This window comes from Ursus arctos, unplaced genomic scaffold (assembly GCF_023065955.2).
Source record: "Ursus arctos isolate Adak ecotype North America unplaced genomic scaffold, UrsArc2.0 scaffold_2, whole genome shotgun sequence".
NCBI classification, from domain to species: Eukaryota; Metazoa; Chordata; class Mammalia; order Carnivora; family Ursidae; genus Ursus; species Ursus arctos.
Window position 1 is genome coordinate 29,850,532 of NW_026622874.1, and position 16,892 is coordinate 29,867,423.

The window sequence follows — 16,892 nt, forward strand, 5'->3', positions numbered from 1 at the left end:
TCACCGTTCCTCTTGTGACGTGCGCCGAGGCAGATTTCTGGGTCCACAGCATCCCCAAGTTGGGCTTTGGCAGGAGAGAAAAGGTTTTCCTGAATGTGCTGAGGTCCATGAATAGCAAGACCCAGGACTAGAGGACCGGATTACAGAGCCCGACGTCAGGCAAGGACAGAAAGCGCTGGGACGCGACTGAAGCACTTCTGCTCCTCAGACGTGAGTGGGGCCTGTGACTCGCCTGCACGGCTTGTGAAAACGCAAGCTCCCATCCAGGAGGTCCGGGGCGGGGCTTGAGAAGCTGCATTTCCAGCGAGTTCCCGGGTGATACTGATGGCTCTCTGGTCACGCGGGTGAGAGGGATGGCAAGGCTTCAGTGGGAAGAGCTCCCCCTTCCTGGGCCAGGGAGTATGGGAGGAAGATGAGCCCACATCTGGGACATGAGTGGCCAGACTCGTGGGTGCTGGCCTTCCCCTCCAGGATGGAGTCCCAGAGTGAGGAGGCAAGCTGAATAGACTGAGGGGAAAGGCAAAAGCAGAGGGTCCTTGGTGCCCTGATCCGCACTAAGAATTCTGATAGTGGGAATAGTTGAGAGCTGGGGGAAGCCGGGCTGGCTTATGCACCAGGCAGATGGCCACCTAGAATGGAGAGCCACGCAAGGGTCCGCTAAGGACCCATCAGCACCACTACCCTGAGCAATTGTTGTATGAGGACTACCAGTCACATTACCAAGGAACTGGTAAGGTTGAAATGGCTCATTTGTGTTGAACTTCAAATTCACTGAATATTTACCCAAAGCAGTCAATTAATTAGCCTGTTAAATGTTTCTCTCACTACCCTACCAGGTGGAATTTGTGACAATATTAGATTCATCACAGGAAACAGAAGCCACGATTTTGCTCGTCTGGGCAGAGCCTGGGCATTTGCTATTGTAACAGCAAGACAAGGATAATCTGAAATGCTGCTCGCTAAATTATCCGTAGGGCCGTTGACAAGAGCTCATAGACAGGCAGCTTCCTAGTGGGATCAGCAGAGACACGGGGACACAGGGCTGAGGCTGCAAAACTAGGGACGGCTGAGGGTTCAGTGGGAGGCCCCCTGGGAAGTTGAATTTTGAGCAGAAGTCAGAAGGAAAACAGATACCCAAATTGGCAGAGAGGGGGCAGGGAAGGGTATGAGAAGGTTTTTTGTTTGTTTGTTTGTTTGTTTGTTTTTAAGATTTTATTTATTTATTTGTCAGAGAGACAGTGCTCACAAGCAGGGGGAGTGGCAGAGGGAGAAGCAGGCTCCCCGCTGAGCAAGGAGCCCGACACAGAACTCTATCCTAGACCCCTGGGATCATGACCTGAACCAAGGGCAGACGCTTAACTGACTGAGCCACCCAGATGTCCCGGGTATGGGACGGTTTAAGCAAAGCATGGGTGAAGGCCTCATTCATTTGTCCAAGAGTCTTTTATTAAGCTCCTGTTGTATGCCACTCACTGAGCCAGGAGCTGGGAATTCAGAAAGGCGTGCCAGGCCTCATGTGGCTCGTTCTCCATGGAGCGGATGAAAGCAGGACAAGGCTTCCCTCCTACCCTCCAAATGGAGGGCGGAGTGTTCAAAATGCTCCTTGCTGCCCCATCCTCTGCCCTGTACCCTGGAAAGTCTGGGATGTGGATGGGGGCGGATATAAGACCCATGGGGCCTATCCCCTCCCCTATTCAGATTTATCCTGGGAAGAGGGGAGTAGCCATTTATTTGTATTTAGAAAAACATTCCCCAGGTGACATGTCTCCACCCCAACTCCTACCACACACACACACACACACACACACAGGTTGATGTGTCTAGAGCCCGAAGTTCAAGCAGGGGCATGAGTCAAGTGGCTTCAGCTGCTGGGAGCAGGAAGGCGACTCGCAAGACCTGTAAAACCTCTCGTAAGGGATTTGGATTTATTATTACGTTTTGCAGAAGTTTTCAGTGGCAAATTCACTTTCATGGAGTGTAGCCCCTCTTTCTATCACGAGGACCCCTGGAGGTCAGAGAAGAGGGCCAGCCTGTGGTCACGCAGAGCCAGGACTCACGGGGCCCCTGTGGGCCGGTCCTGTTCTCAATCAGTCTGTGCAAGCCTTCGCTAAGGCTCCCGGCTGTTCTCCTCCAGCGTGCAGGAAAGGATTAATTATTAATTTTTATAACAACCCAGAAACTGATACCTGTGAACCACGAGCCCCGACGCTTCTTTTCCAACATCCTGCCGCTTAATCATTGGTTTTAGCTGGGTCAGCATAACAGTCTCGTAACCTCAGAAGAAGCACGCCGCAAAGGCCTTTATCAGCCTCCTCTGAGGCCGAAGGCCAAGTTCAAGGAGGGCAGTGGTGGCACGGAGCCGATAATGCTCTCTAAGAACCCGAGATGGCTGCACCACGTGTCAGAGCCAGGCCTCCTCAGAGTCCCTTTCCTGGAATGAATGGTCTCTTACCTTTGTGTGACTGAGCCACAGATTTCAAAGCACTTGCACAAATACCACCTCAGTTGACCCCCAAATGATGCTATCACTGTCTTGGGTGGGTATTTTTCTCCTGAAGAAGATAAAGACTCAGGAAAATGACTCACCTAATGTCACACCAACCTGAGGACTTCTGTCCTTGGTACCACCCACCTGGAGGAATCCGTAGCTGGATCAACTATCTATCATCTGTCTATCTATCATCTATCGATCATCTATCATCTATCTATCTAGATATCTATCATCTATCTGTCTATCTATCATCTATATATCTCTCTCTATCATCTATCTATTTATCATCTATTTATCATCTATCTATCATCTATCTAGCTAGCTTTTACTGATTTATTTGAGAGAAAGAGAGAGAGAGCATAAGCAGGGGGAGCAGCAGAGGGAGAGGGATAAGCAGGCTCCCCGCTGAGCAGGGACCTCGATGCGGGGCTCGATCCCAGGACCCCGGGACCATGACCTGAGCCGAAGTTTAAGGACACTTAACCAACTAAGCCACCCAGGCACCCCTTGTCCATCCTTTTAATGCAAGGGTGTTAACTACGGTCCTTAGGTGTGTTTGGGGCTGTCCATGAATCCTCTGAAAGTGTTGGCAGCATTGGGGACATTTTTCTGAAAGTCCATAGTTTTTTTTCACCGGATACCGACCCCAAACAGGGAGAATCACTGCTTTCATACAGGCAGCGAAAGCCGCTCCGTGCCCCTGCCTGCAGCCGTTCCCACCTGAGGGGACCCGATCTTGCTGGGTGCTGGGTTCGCCGGACACAGTCGTGGTGGGGAGCTGAGCTCAGGAGTTTGCTGCCCTTGAATGGGAGGTTGTCCACGCCGCAAACAACAGGCCGGAAGATCCATATGCAAAAGTTCCCATTTCCACAGCAATACCAAGAAGTGAAGTGTACAGGAAATGCACAGTGCTCATAAAACATTGTACCAAACTACTCTGAGGGGCATTAAATAAATGGTAAAACATCACATCGCGAACTCTTAATATGGTAAAATGCCATTTGCCCACATTTGTAAGTTTGATGCAATTCTAATAAAAATAACTCAGGTTTGTAAAATCTGACACAAGGCATTTGTGTGGAACAATTCAGCTGGAAGGATAAATGGATGAACAGAGTCACAAAACTGCTGGCAAGGAAAGAACAGTGTGGATGTGTACTCCCAGATATTAAGATATATTATATATATTGTACACCTGAAACAAATGTACCAGTGCATATTCAGTATACTGCAATTCAAATAAAAACCTTAATCAAAAATAAATAAAATACATTATACAGTTCAGTGAGGAATGAAACAAGGACAGGCAGCTCAATGGAGAAGCAGCAGCAGCCCAGGGGGCGCCTGGGTGGCTCAGTCGTTAAGCGTCTGCCTTTGGCTCACGGAGTGATCCTGGCGTTCTGGGATCGAGCCCCACATCGGGCTCCTCCGCTAGGAGCCTGCTTCTTCCTCTCCCACTCCCCCTGCTTGTGTTCCCTCTCTCGCTGGCTGTCTCTATCTCTGTCGAATAAATAAATAAATAAAATCTTAAAAAAAAAAAAAAAGCAGCAGCAGCAGCCAGGAAGAGATCCTATATATAAAAGGAAATTAGTAGTGTATGATGAAATGTAATGAGCTAGATCCCTACCTCATCCCATGAACCCAGTTAAGCCCAAAATGTGTTTCTTTATAATAAGAAGGAGCTAGAGTTCCTGCCTTGTAGCGTAGTGAGGGGTCACACGAGGTGATGCGTGTAAAGTTCTTAGCCTTGTGTCCAGTTCAGAGTACCTACCTGATAACTATTAGCTGATATTATTATTATTAGTGTGATGATTAATCCTAATGGGTCGTAATCCAAAGATATAATGACAAGATCATAACATTAACTGAAAGTTCAGGCAAATACCTGATCTCAAGGTGGGAATGCTTTCTGGGGAAGCAGAGGGAGAAGCCGGCAAAGGTGGGGTATGCCAAGAGCCTTAGAATGTTCTTAAACTGTGACCCAGAAGTTCCACTTATAGGAGGTTTATCCTGAGTATGTACTCAGATAAATGGGCAAAGACGGTTATTAAATATTTTTCTAAGAACAAAAAGTAGGAACAACCTAAATGTCAAAAAAGGAGTGCGTAAAAGAAAAAAGCTTTCTGTTGAAACATACAATGGTTTGCTACGCAGCCATTAAAAACTGAAAATCATCTCCCTGAACATGAATTGACTGATTTGGGGAAATGCTTAGGTTAGAATGCTGACCATGACCCAAAGTAAATCTATAGTCTGATATCCCGGACACCAAAACGTATACCAAAATGTTTATCTTTGTTTGGTGGGAATAACATGAGGTGTTTTTTCTTTTTTTTTTTTTTTTTTTTTTTTTGCAAATTCATTATTTGAGACGTGCTTCTTTTATGATTCTACCAAATTTCATGGGGGTTTTTAACATCTATTCCACAATTTAAAAAAATAGGCATTGCCAGATAATTTGTGCTTTTGAAAGTTCTTCACTGAGCAGAGACTTTACAAAAAGTACTTTTCTATCCTCGCCTCTCAAACTGGGGTGGCTTTGGGGTTTCTGCTAATTGGCCATTATAGAACACGTTCACAACCTACTTGAATAATCTTCCTCAAGTCGTTATTTTTTTTTTTTAAGATTTTATTTCTAAGTAATCTCTCCACCCAACGTGAGGCTCGATCTCAACAGCCGCCAAGATCAAGCCCCTAGTCGTCAACTTTCATAGTAACACAAATCCCAACACATTATGGGAGAAATACAAAATGTCCATAATTTCTGTTTGCAGCTAGAGCAGGAGGCCACATGGTGCGGACCCCCAGGTGGCGGCCACTTAGAGCGGGTCCCGTCCACGACCCGTGTCCCCGAGAGCCCGGCTCCTTTCAGAGACGGCTGCTGTGGCGGCCTGAGGGGAGCCCCGGGCAGGGCCAGGCGCTGAGGTCAAGTTTGTCTCCACCCCCCGGCCCGAGGTGCCCAACGGTCTGCCCAGCTTCCTTAAGAGTTCAAAGTCTCATGTGTCACAAGTCCCCAGAGCCAGAGATTTCCCTCAGGTGGGGACTCGCCTCCCAGAAGCCTCCAAAACAAACAGCGATAAGCAAACGAGACGCGAGAAGCGGGCCGGCAGCCAACTTGGGGCTGGTGCCAGGCTTGGGGTGGCGTGAGCCCACAAGAGACCGAGGGCTCTCACCTCACCGGCCTGTCGGGGCAGCTCCTTCCCGAGCAAGCCATGCTCCCTTGGGCAGCTGGCCCTTCGAGAACACAGCCCGCCCCGGGGGAGAAGCCGGTTGAGACTGGGGGGCCGGGGGCGCTGGCGGGAACCCGGGGAAGCTGGCATGTTCTGGGCAGGAGGGAAGCTGGGCTCGCATCATGTGCCCACACAATGCCCGGGCCTTGGCCCATGACCGTGGGGACGTCTCACCAGGATAGCCTCCCAGGCTGCCTGAGCGTGCTGGGGAGTGACACCCAGGGGCCAAGCCTCAGGGTAACCCAGGCTTTTGGGTCACTGAGTCCATGGACTTTAGCCCCCGTCCAGGAGAGCAGGCTCACAGATCAAGTACATGTGAACTTCCCACCAGCACGTCCCTGTTCTCACTGCCGTCCTCACCTTGCTTTCATTTAAGAGGTGCCTGGACTGAGTGACTAAGGACAGCCTTCCAGCCTGGGGGACTGTGGTGGGCAGGCCACGGAACAACTAGCATTAATGGAGCTTGTACTCTCCATCAGACCTGGGGTTGGCTGTATACATTTAGTTGTTCATCATAATGACTGGATTATCTCCATTTTACAGATAAGGAAACTGAGGCTCAGACATGGGCAATGGAGACAGAGGAAGGTCACACTGCTGGTGGATTGCTAGCTGGTGGTGGAGGGACTCACACAGAGAAATCTGTGAATTTTATTATTTTTTTAAAGATTTTATTTATTTGACAGAGAGAGAGGCAGCAAGAGAGGGAACACAAGCAGGGGGAGTGGGAGAGGTAGAAGCAGGCTTCCCGCTGAGCAGGGAGCCCGATGCGGGGCTCGACCCTGGGATCATGACCTGAGCTGAAGGCAGACGCTTAACGACTGAGCCACCCAGGTGCCCCAAATCTGTGAATTTCTTTCTTTTCTTTTTTTTTTTTTTTAAGATTTTTATTTATTTATTCGACAGAGATAGAGACAGCCAGTGAGAGAGGGAACACAAGCAGGGGGAGTGGGAGAGGAAGAAGCAGGCTCATAGCGGAGGAGCCTGATATGGGGCTCGATCCCATAACGCCAGGATCACGCCCTGAGCCGAAGGCAGACGCTTAACTGCTGTGCCACCCAGGCACCCCCAAATCTGTGAATTTCTTGAGCCAGGCTCTCTCCACTGTCCTGGGCTCTAGTCATTATAGAACCCCAGGCCCCCCCAGCCCCTGCAGCACTCCAGGCCCTTTCTGAGGCCCACAGGCCACCCTGGTGACCCCTGCCTGACTTCCTAGATCAAGTCCCGGGGACCCAGCTGAGCACCCCCTCTATGGGGAAAGTAGTCACTCCCCCTCTGTGGCCCTGGACAAAGCCGGTGGGTGGAGGACCGACTTCCCACCTGCCTCCTCCAACACCGGCTCACAGACTCCCGTTCCCAGGCTCCTATTCCTCTGGGAAATGAGGCAAGCCATCACCCACATAGCAAGCACGGAGTTACAAAGGTGCTAGAACTGAACGGAGCTCTCATACTGCCTTCCCTGTGGATGGTCCTGGACTCCCTCTGAGAAGGTAAGTAGAAACCCAGGTGATCCTGAGCCCTGATCTTACTTCTGAGCCTTGTGTTTGTTAAGAGCCTGGCCCAGTTCTGGCCCTGTGCTCCCCTCCCCCAACCAACCCCAGTTCACCCTGTTCTCCAGTCACCAGGGATGGTGAAGGCAGAAGGAGGCCTCTCCCTTTGTCAGATGGTCTGTTTGCTTCTCTGGGATTTTCAATCCCATCCTCCCCCTCCCCCTCCCCTTCCCACCCCTCACCCCACAGAGGCCAAAATTGGGGCATTTTCTTTTAAGACTAACTTCTGTCTTGTAGAAAATGGGGATCAATGTTGGTGTTCTAAGCATTCCTTTTTTCCAGGCAGTCCCACTGCAATGCCTTTCCAGAGGTGTGTTCACAGGCCCGGGCTTTTGGAAGGGGCTGCAACCAGCTGACCCCCAGGCATGGAGACCCCGCACGTTCTGTGATGCTTGCAGGCCTGAGCTCATCTCTGCCTTATCAGAAGGGAGGTGAGTGAAGCCCCACAGGCCCAACTTGTAGGCTCCCCAAGGGGCGAGGCTGTCATCCAGACTTCATGAGGTCCCATCCTGTAGCCACACAGCTGCCCCGTGGAGATGGGCTCCATGTGTCTGGTCTTCCTAAGACAGCAAAGTCCCCTAGGTTGCTCTGCTTCATAGTCTTTGACCTTAACGTGAACAATTCCCTGATCTTATTTGACCCGGGAGGTGGGGGCTGTCCCAAGAATCACCTGCACAGCCAAATCATAAAACATAGAAGATCAGAGTCGACTGCTTCAGTTTTCTAAGCCAAATCGAAGATTTGAAATAGGACGGATGTCTCTACCCAGCAAGGGGCAGCATGGTTAGCGTCGAGCTGGTCAGCAGCAGGCGGGTAGTGAACAGTGCCAGCCACACGGGTCTCAGCCAGGAGCTGTGTGAGGGCGGGCAGCGTGAGAGCCGGGGGCTTCCACTTCCTTGCCTGGAGACGTGGGATGGGACTCTCTATATCACAGAGTTGTTAGATAAGCAGACAGCATTACGTTATGGCTGGAACACAGCGCTGAATTCACGGTAGCTGTGATTATCCTTTAGAATCGCGAAGCTTTGGAGTCCTCAGTCATTCACTGAGCAAGAGTCATGAATGCTCAGAAGATCCAGGGACCCGGCCGGGTGCAGGCACCAGGGAGCTGGGGGTGGCAAGACCTTGCCCTCCCTCAGGGAGTCCAGTGGGCAGACAGACAATAAACAAAGAGCTGTGCATGGTAGGCACTCAACAAATATTTGTTGAACAAGTTGCAAAAATAGATGCGTGATGAGTTTATAATGGGAGCATGCAAGGTGACGTGGGGGAAGGCTCGAGGGGCTCCCCCAGCCCAGGCCTCCCTGCGGAGGTGATACAGAAACAGTCTCACGGATAAGACAGATTTGGCCAGGTCCTTCCGAGCAGCTTTGAATGAGCATTTGCTAAGAGCTTAGTGGTGCTAGATCGTTAATCTTGGTTAGGAGGGTAAACCATTCCCAGTGTTCAAGGTTCAAGTGCAGATCGGGCCTAGGGATTACTTTTCTAGGTCTGGCAAACCTTCCAATCTCTCGCCGCTAACTTTTAGTGGAAAGAAGCTACCGGGTAGCATTCTCCCTCCCTTCTCACTCCTCTTCTCCACTCTGCTCGGGGCTCACCGGGGAGTGAATACCAACAAGGCTGACGTGGTCAGGAACAGACAGGCATTCCCTTCTGGCAGCCTTGCTTTGCCCAAAGCTCCCTGGCACTCACATGTTTAAATTATTCCATGTCGTCTTTAAAGCTAGCAGTGATCAGAGGTCCAAACCTCTGAAGCCAAGAGCAACACTTGTTGAGCAAGATGTCATGTAAAGTTTATAACAACCCTATGAGAGAGGTACTACTGTTACCAGCCCAACCTGAAGCAGAGAAAAGTTCCGTAATTTGCCTAAATTCACTCGGTTAGCAAATGGCGAGGCCGGGGTTCAAAGCCCACATCTGACTCCAGAGCTGTGTTTCGAGCCCCTTATAAAGAGCTGGGGCTTCACCCTTGAGCTGCTGGCTAGTGTGTTGGCCCAAGGAATTTTCCCTCCCTCACCTCAGAGTTCAGGCCTAACCCCAACCCTTTAAATCTTCCATCACAATGGGGACATTTCCCTTCAGAGACAGCACTCAGGCTCACGGAGTCTCCTCGTACTGATGGGTCAGAATTGTCCCCAAAGGAGACTGTAAAGAGCCCTCTTTTGTGAAAAACCGTGAGGACCAGCAGCTGTCTCTGCCGTGGTGCTCCAGACCCCCGGTCAGCCGCAGCCAGGGCTGGGGCAGCAGAAACCAGCCCGAAAGAAGCATCCAGAACAGTGTCCAGAGGCATATTAAGGGCTGGATCAGGTGGGTGGCATTCTGGGTGCTCATCTCTAAGGGGCTCAAACAGCGTTGAAGTAAGCGTGGGGCCAGTCAACCCAGATTTCTACACGTCTTTTCTGATAACTGTGATGTGAAAGTGGGTCCAGCTTCTGCCAAAGAAATCAAAGCTATCCAGGAGGAATAAAATATATATCTGTCCCCCGCCTACTGCTCTGTATGGAAATTTACCCGTGGCTGCCTGGTGCGACGTTGCTTAGGTCACCACGCCTGAGACTGACGGTCACCGGAGGTGGCCGTAGCATATAGAGGTGCTATTTACTGATAATAAGTAATTTATCATTTCAGTTTAAGACGCTTTCATGTATCTCCCGGGGTGAGCAGTGCTGGTTGTTTCTGCATTAGCTAAGGGAAGGCTGCACTGCTGTACCAAAGACATCCAATGATGATGGAGGACAGGGGTCAGTAAACATTTTCTCTAAGGGGTCAAAGAGTAAATATTTTAGGTGTTGTGGGTCATACAGTCTCTGTTGTAACTACTTAACTCTGACACTGTAGGGTGAACGCAGCCCCTGGACAATATGTAAATGAATGACCATGGATGTGTTCCAATAAAACTTTATTGATAAAAACAGGCAGTGAACCCCCATTTGCTCACCTGTACTGCAACTTAAAAATGATAGAAACTGGGTGATGGACATTAAGGAAGGCATGTGATATAATGCGCACAGGGTATTATATAAGACTAATGAATGGCTGACCTCTACCTCTGAAACTGATAATACATTATATGTTAATTAACTGAATTTAAATTTTAAAAAAAATGAGAGAAAATTTTTTCTCATGCATGTAACGATGGTGACGTGAGTGGTCCCAGTGTTAAGGGTAGTGATTTAAGGACCCAGATTCCTTCTATTGAGCTGCTTTGCCATCCCCCAGAAACTGTCTTCCTCTGCATGGTTGAAGCTGTGGGACGAAGTAAAAAGAACATGGACGAGGCGGGCCTGCTGCCTTCAGACTTTGATCTAGACGCAAAACAAGACCTTCTCTTCATATGCCACTGGCCAGTCCTTAGTCCTGAGCCACGCATAACAGCAAAGGAGGCTGGGAAATACAGTCTGGTCATGTGTCCAAGAGAAAGGGACAGTGAATGTTGGAAGGTGGCCAACAGTCTCTGTCGCACCCACCGGCCTCCATTTTCCCTTCCCTTCCTGCCTCCACCCTTTCAGGGAACCCCACTCTCCTCCTCCCTTCCAGGTAACCCCTCCCTCATTTGGTTCAGGGGAAATGGACTCCACCCCTGCAGTGGAGGTGGACCCGGCTGGTCTAAAGAAGATAATCCCAAACCTTTTGTCACAGTGATTAGGTCAGGAACTAGGCCGAGGCCAATCAGTGCAGAGCATTTTTCCTGCCACAGGGATGATTTGGGACTCAGAGAATGTGACCCTAATCAGAGGGCTGATTTGTTCGAGGCATCTGAAGAAGAAGCATCCTTTCCTTTAAAAGAACACCCCTCTCTTCAGAGTGGTGGGGATCCCGAGGCCACTGGAGCTATTTTTTTTTAATTGTGGTAAAACACACCTAACATAAAATGTAACATCTTAACCCTTTTTACACGTACAGCTCAGTGACATGAAGTACATTCACGCTGCTGTGCAGCTATCTCCATCCTTCAACCCCAGAGCTGTTTCCGTCTTCCCAGACGGAACCTCTGTCCCCATTAAACACACTCATCCCCAGCCCTTACCAACAGCCGCTCTATTCTTTTGTCTCTGAATTTTCCTAGTCAAGGTACCTCATGCAAGTGGAATCATGCCGTATCCATCCTTTCGTGACTGGCTTACTTCACATATAATGTCTTCAAGGTTCATCCACGCGGTAGCACGTGTCAAGATTTCCTTCTTTAACGTGGCCGAGTAACATTGCACCATATGTGCGGGCGCCATGTTGTTTATCCATTTATCTGCGGATGGACACTTGGACTGTTTCCCCTTCGGGCTACTTGCTGCGGACATCTTACTCCTATGAAATGAACCAGCCCGTGCAGAAAAGCCGAGGCTTGGAGGAAAACACCGTGAAAGCAGTTTGGGGAAACGGAGCTGAGCTACTGGACCCAGCTGATCCTGCAGCCTACTTACCTCCGGGTGAGCAGATCTGGGGAACAATGGATTTCTTCATTGCCGGAGTGAGTTTGGGTTTCTTATGGCCATAAGCCACCTAACTGATGCATCCCCCAAGACGTCGTCTGGTTTCATAACGGCCGAAGAAAACGAAAATGAGCAAAACCGCAGGAAAGTGGGAAATATTTTGGGGACATGAATGCCGGGAACAAATTTTAAAGCACGTTTTGAAGAAGATTTTGTAACCGTATCTATGCTCGCTACTTCTCTCCTGGCGAGTGTGAGTCACCAGTGCTATGAGTGATGGAAAAATTGAAAAGAAAGACAAATTCAATTAGGTTAAAATGTTTGGTTACAGCTAGCGCATGTCACAAATCCCTTCTTTTGACCTTTAAAGAAAGACTTTTGTTGAAAAGAAAAATGAGGCTTTTTAAAACTTGGGCTAGATAAATGCTGTGTGGATATTTAGAGAAGGGAACCAAATTCTGAGCCTGCCCAGGGCTCTCACACTTGCCCATCCACCCCAACTATGGATGAAGCTAGAGGGTTCCCACCTGTAAGTCCCCTCTGGGCAGTGGTGCCGTTCGGTAGAAATGTCCTGAACTCACTGGCAGCCCAGTTCAGTGGCCCTGGGAAAACCTAACTGCTCTGGGCCTCTGTTTCCTCATCTATAAAATGGGCTTACTACTTTTCCTATCCACCCCACAGAGTGGGTGGTGAAACTGAGAAGTGCTATACAGATTTAAGATTCCTGGAGGGAAAATATTAACCCATCTTCTGTGCGAAGTTCAGCAGCCTTAGGGCGGGGTGGTAATCCCTCTTGCAAACAGCTGGGCCTGCCCTTTAGACGAGCTTGGAAGCTCAGCTGCCTGAATACCTACGGAAGCAGCTGATTGCTTGTATCTGTCGGGGAAGAGATGGGCTCCCTTCCCCGGATTCCCCTCCTATGCACGTGGACTCTGCCCGCGGGGCTGGTCACGCTCATACGCATTGCCCAGCTGAAGCATCTGCATCTATCCTGGGGGATGCTCTCCTCATCGGGGCAGCGAAGTAACCGAGGCTCGGAGGGTCTCCATACCCAGCGGCACACAGCTCTTGAGCGGCATAGAACATGTTTGAATCGAGAACCCACCTTGGTCTCTTGGGACTCTCCCTGCTCTTCCATTATTCCCTGCTGCCTTTGTCTCTGAACCCCGGACCCCTTCTCCTGCCGTGTCCCTAGGTCTTGGGGGGTTCCTTCCTGCTCGCCAGTCTGTGCACCTGGGCACTTTGGGGTGGGGGGACTGGGGACCTCCAGGAGGAGAGCAGATTCCCATGAATGGAGGCAGGGGTTCCAGGGACATGTGTCAGCTCCAGAGGCCGCGGCTCTGAGCTCGACGCCCCTCTCTTCTGCCCTGCCTTTGGAGCTGCCTGTAGGAATAGACACAGACACTGAAGACTTGTGCCGTGATCATTTTTCAGTAAAATAATTCTGCATGTATTGGTCCCGAAGAAAGAAGACTCCCCTGGAGGTAAGAATGCATGTATGGGTGGGGGAAAGGGAGCCAGAAGTGCAAGCTGCCCACCTTCTCAGGGTGCAGGGGACTTAATGGAGCCCCGACTCTAAGGCAGGGCCCTTACCTCGATCACCTTGGTTTCCAGAGGCTGACAGGTGTCCGGCGCCCGGCACACACTCAGTACGTGTTTGTTATAGGGGTGAACGAATGATGGTGCTGTGAATGATCGCCCCATCCTGCCTCTCCTCCTGCGCCCTCCACAAGGCACCTGCCAGCTTACAACACCCCCCTCCCCCCCCGCCCAGACAGCCTCCTCCATCCTCTTCTAATATCCTCCCACTGCCCACCTGGCCTGCCTGAGTTCATCTCCCTCCTCCTGCCCCATCTGTGTGTCCTTCCCTCTCCCTGGTGGCTGGGCCCCATGAAAAAAGTTGTTTGGCTGCCTATGTCCAGATAATTCTCCTTTCTGGCCCCAGCCTCTGCTGTCCCCTACCCTGTCACTTGACCGGGCAGGCCAACTTGACTCAACCTTTGTCCTCTTTGCAAAAAATATTAACTCTCTTGAATTCGAGACTTTAATTCAAGGTGGCTCCTGGAGAGAGACTTTGGTTGTAAGCTGTCCAGAGGGAGGAGGAATGAAAGTCACTGTCAATGCAGTAACCCCTGGGCCTTGCCCAAGCAGAGATGCCATGTGTCCGCTCTGGTGGTCTGCAGGAGGCAGCTTGTCAAGCACTCTGCTCTCTTTGGTGGCAAATCCGAGTCAGAAGGTGTCAAAGAGCTGGCTGAAAGGCAGGGCACTGCAGTGTAAGCCTTCTGTGACTCTAGCTCCTGCCCTCCTACCTGGCCACGCCCCTGGCTCTCTGTAAAGTTCCCATGACCATCCCTGAAAGTGCCAGAGATGCCTCATATATGTCCCCAACAAGTCCCCTCTGCACAGTTGGCCACCAGCCCCTCCTCCCACTGCCTCCCCCTCCAGGGCTCTCCCCTGTGCTACTCCCGTCTCCTTCTGATGGTCCCAGAACCTACCGCATCCATTCTGCTGGGTCTCACACTGCCAGAGGAGGCCTTATGGGCTTTTCATGCTTGGATCCAGTTCAACAGAGCTTGAGCTCAACCTGGGTCTCCCTCCCACCTCCATTCCTAAAGTACTTCACCTCTTTCATATGAGTTTCCTCATTGAGGCTTCACCAAATCTTCAAACCACCTTGTGATGTTATTAGTGTCTTATGTAAGAAACAGGAACCCACTCAGACTAGCTCCAGGGGGAGGAGAGGGTTTGTGGAATGATTCCTCTCTGAGTCCTGGGGAAAAATGAAACACAGCTGGATGGCTTGTGAACATTTTAGAGGGGACTGTGAGCAGGGCTGCAGTGACTGAACCCAACTGTGGGAGTCGTTGGCACTGCCTGTCCTACCTGCTGCCCTGCATGTGCCTATGAATTTGCCTCCTTGTGCAGCAGTAGATGCACTCCAGACCCAAGTGGATGAGTTCACAGGCTGGTCTCTGTGATCAGTCTTTCAAGATTTTGAAGTAAGAGTGTGATAGACAGAAGAAATGCTTCTCACAGATGTCCACACCCCACCCAGCGATTCCACTCCTAGGCGTACATCCAAGAGAAATGCAAACAGATGTCCACACAGAAACTTGCAAACAAATGTTTATAGCAGCATTATTCATAATAGCCAAAGATGGAAACAACCCAAACGCCCATCAATGGATGAATGGATAAACAAAATGTGGTCTACCCGCACAATGGAATAGTGTTTGGCAAATAAAAAGGAAAAAAGTATGACACCTGCTACAACATGGATAAACCTTTAAACCATTATGTTCAGTGAAAGACACAAAAGACCGCATACTGTATGAATACCATTCATATGAAATACCCAGAATACGGAAATCTAGAGAGAAAGGAAGTAGATTAACAGTTGCTTAGGGCAAGGGGCAGGTGTGCAGGAATATAGAGGAATAATAGCCAAAGGGCATGAGGTTTCTTTTTTTCTTTAAGATTTTATTTATTCATTTGAGAGAGAGAGAGAGCACGAGCGGAGGGGAGAGGCAGAGGGAAAGGGAAAAGCAGATTCCCCGCTGAGCTGGGTGCTCGATCCCAGGACCTGGAGATCATGACCTGAGCCGAAGGCAGATGCTTACCCATCTGAGCCACCCCCTCATGCCACTGAAGTTTCTTCTTCAGTTGACGAAACGTCCCAGAATTCACTCTGGGTGATGGTGGTACCATGTGTGGATATACTGAAAAACTGCTGGATTGTGCACTTTATTTTTTTTTTTTAAAGATTTTATTTATTCATTTGACAGGATAGAGACAGCCAGCGAGAGAGGGAACACAAGCAGGGGGAGTCGGAGAGGAAGAAGCAGGCTCATAGCGGAGGAGCCCGATGTGGGGCTCGATCCCAGATCGCCGGGATCACGCCCTGAGCCGAAGGCAGACGCTTAACCGCTGTGCCACCCAGGCGCCCCTGGATTGTGCACTTTAAACAGGTGAACTGTATGCTCTGTGAACTGTATGTCACTAAAGTTGTTAGACCAGAAGGATGTCCGTCCATGTCCTAATCTCTAGAATGGGGGGATGTGTTACTTTACTTGGCAAAAAAGATGGCATTGACCCGGAATTATCCAGGTGGGTTTAATGTAATGACAAGGGTCTTTACAGGCGAGAGAGTGAGAGACAGCGACGGAGGCAGAGAAAAACAGAGAGAGAAGAAATTGGAAGATGCTACGGCTTTGAACTTGGAAGAAGGGCCATGAGCCAAGGCACGAAGGCAGCCTCTAAGAAGCTGGAAAAGACTAGGGAACAGATCATCCCCTAGAGCCTCCAGAAGGATATGGCCCTGCTGACTCCTTGATTTTATCCCAGTGAAAGCTGTTTCAGACTTGTGATATTCAGATCTGCAAGATAATAATGTGTTCTTTTAAGCCACTAAGTTTGTGGCAAATTGTTACAGCAGGAAATGAAACTAAAACAGAAAGTTACAGGGACAAGGTCAAGTGGTGCTGAGTTTTGGAGCTAAGACATCAAGTTGGGTCAGGAAATGTAGGGAAAGCAACATTGCCTACTCCAGGAAGCCTTCCTGACCTCCTCCTCCCACCTTAGACTATTTTAGAGGTCTCCTCTGGGACCCTGGAACACCAGAGCTAGCACTATTCCTGCCGGGCAGCCCTTGACTTTCCCTCAGTCAGGCGGAGACTTCTGGAGAGGGCAGGATCTTTAAGACTCATTTTTGCATCTTCAGTGCCTAGAATGGTGCCTGGCACATTGTAAGCGTTCCAATATTTGATGACCAAATGACTAAGGCCCCCAAAGCTTAGAGATTGTAAAGAATAATGATGATAGCTGGTATTCATTGCATGCTTACTGTGCTAAGTGCTTTCTATTCATTTACTTACTTAATCCTCAAATCAGTCCTATGAGCCAGGTGCCATTATGATCCCCATTACACAGAAGAGAGGAAAGAAATTCAGGAAAGGAAATATCGTGCCCAGCCTGCCACGGATCTGCCCAGCTCAGGGTCTACGCTCTAAACTCGTGCCATCCAAGACCATGGCCACTGGCTCCACGTGGTTACCTGCATTGAAATTAATTATAATGAAATAAAATTTAAAATTCCATGCCTTGGTCACACTGGCTACATCCCAAGTGCCCCCAAAACACCCATGGCTAGTGGTTTCCATACTGGGCAGCACACATATAGAAAATTTCATCATCA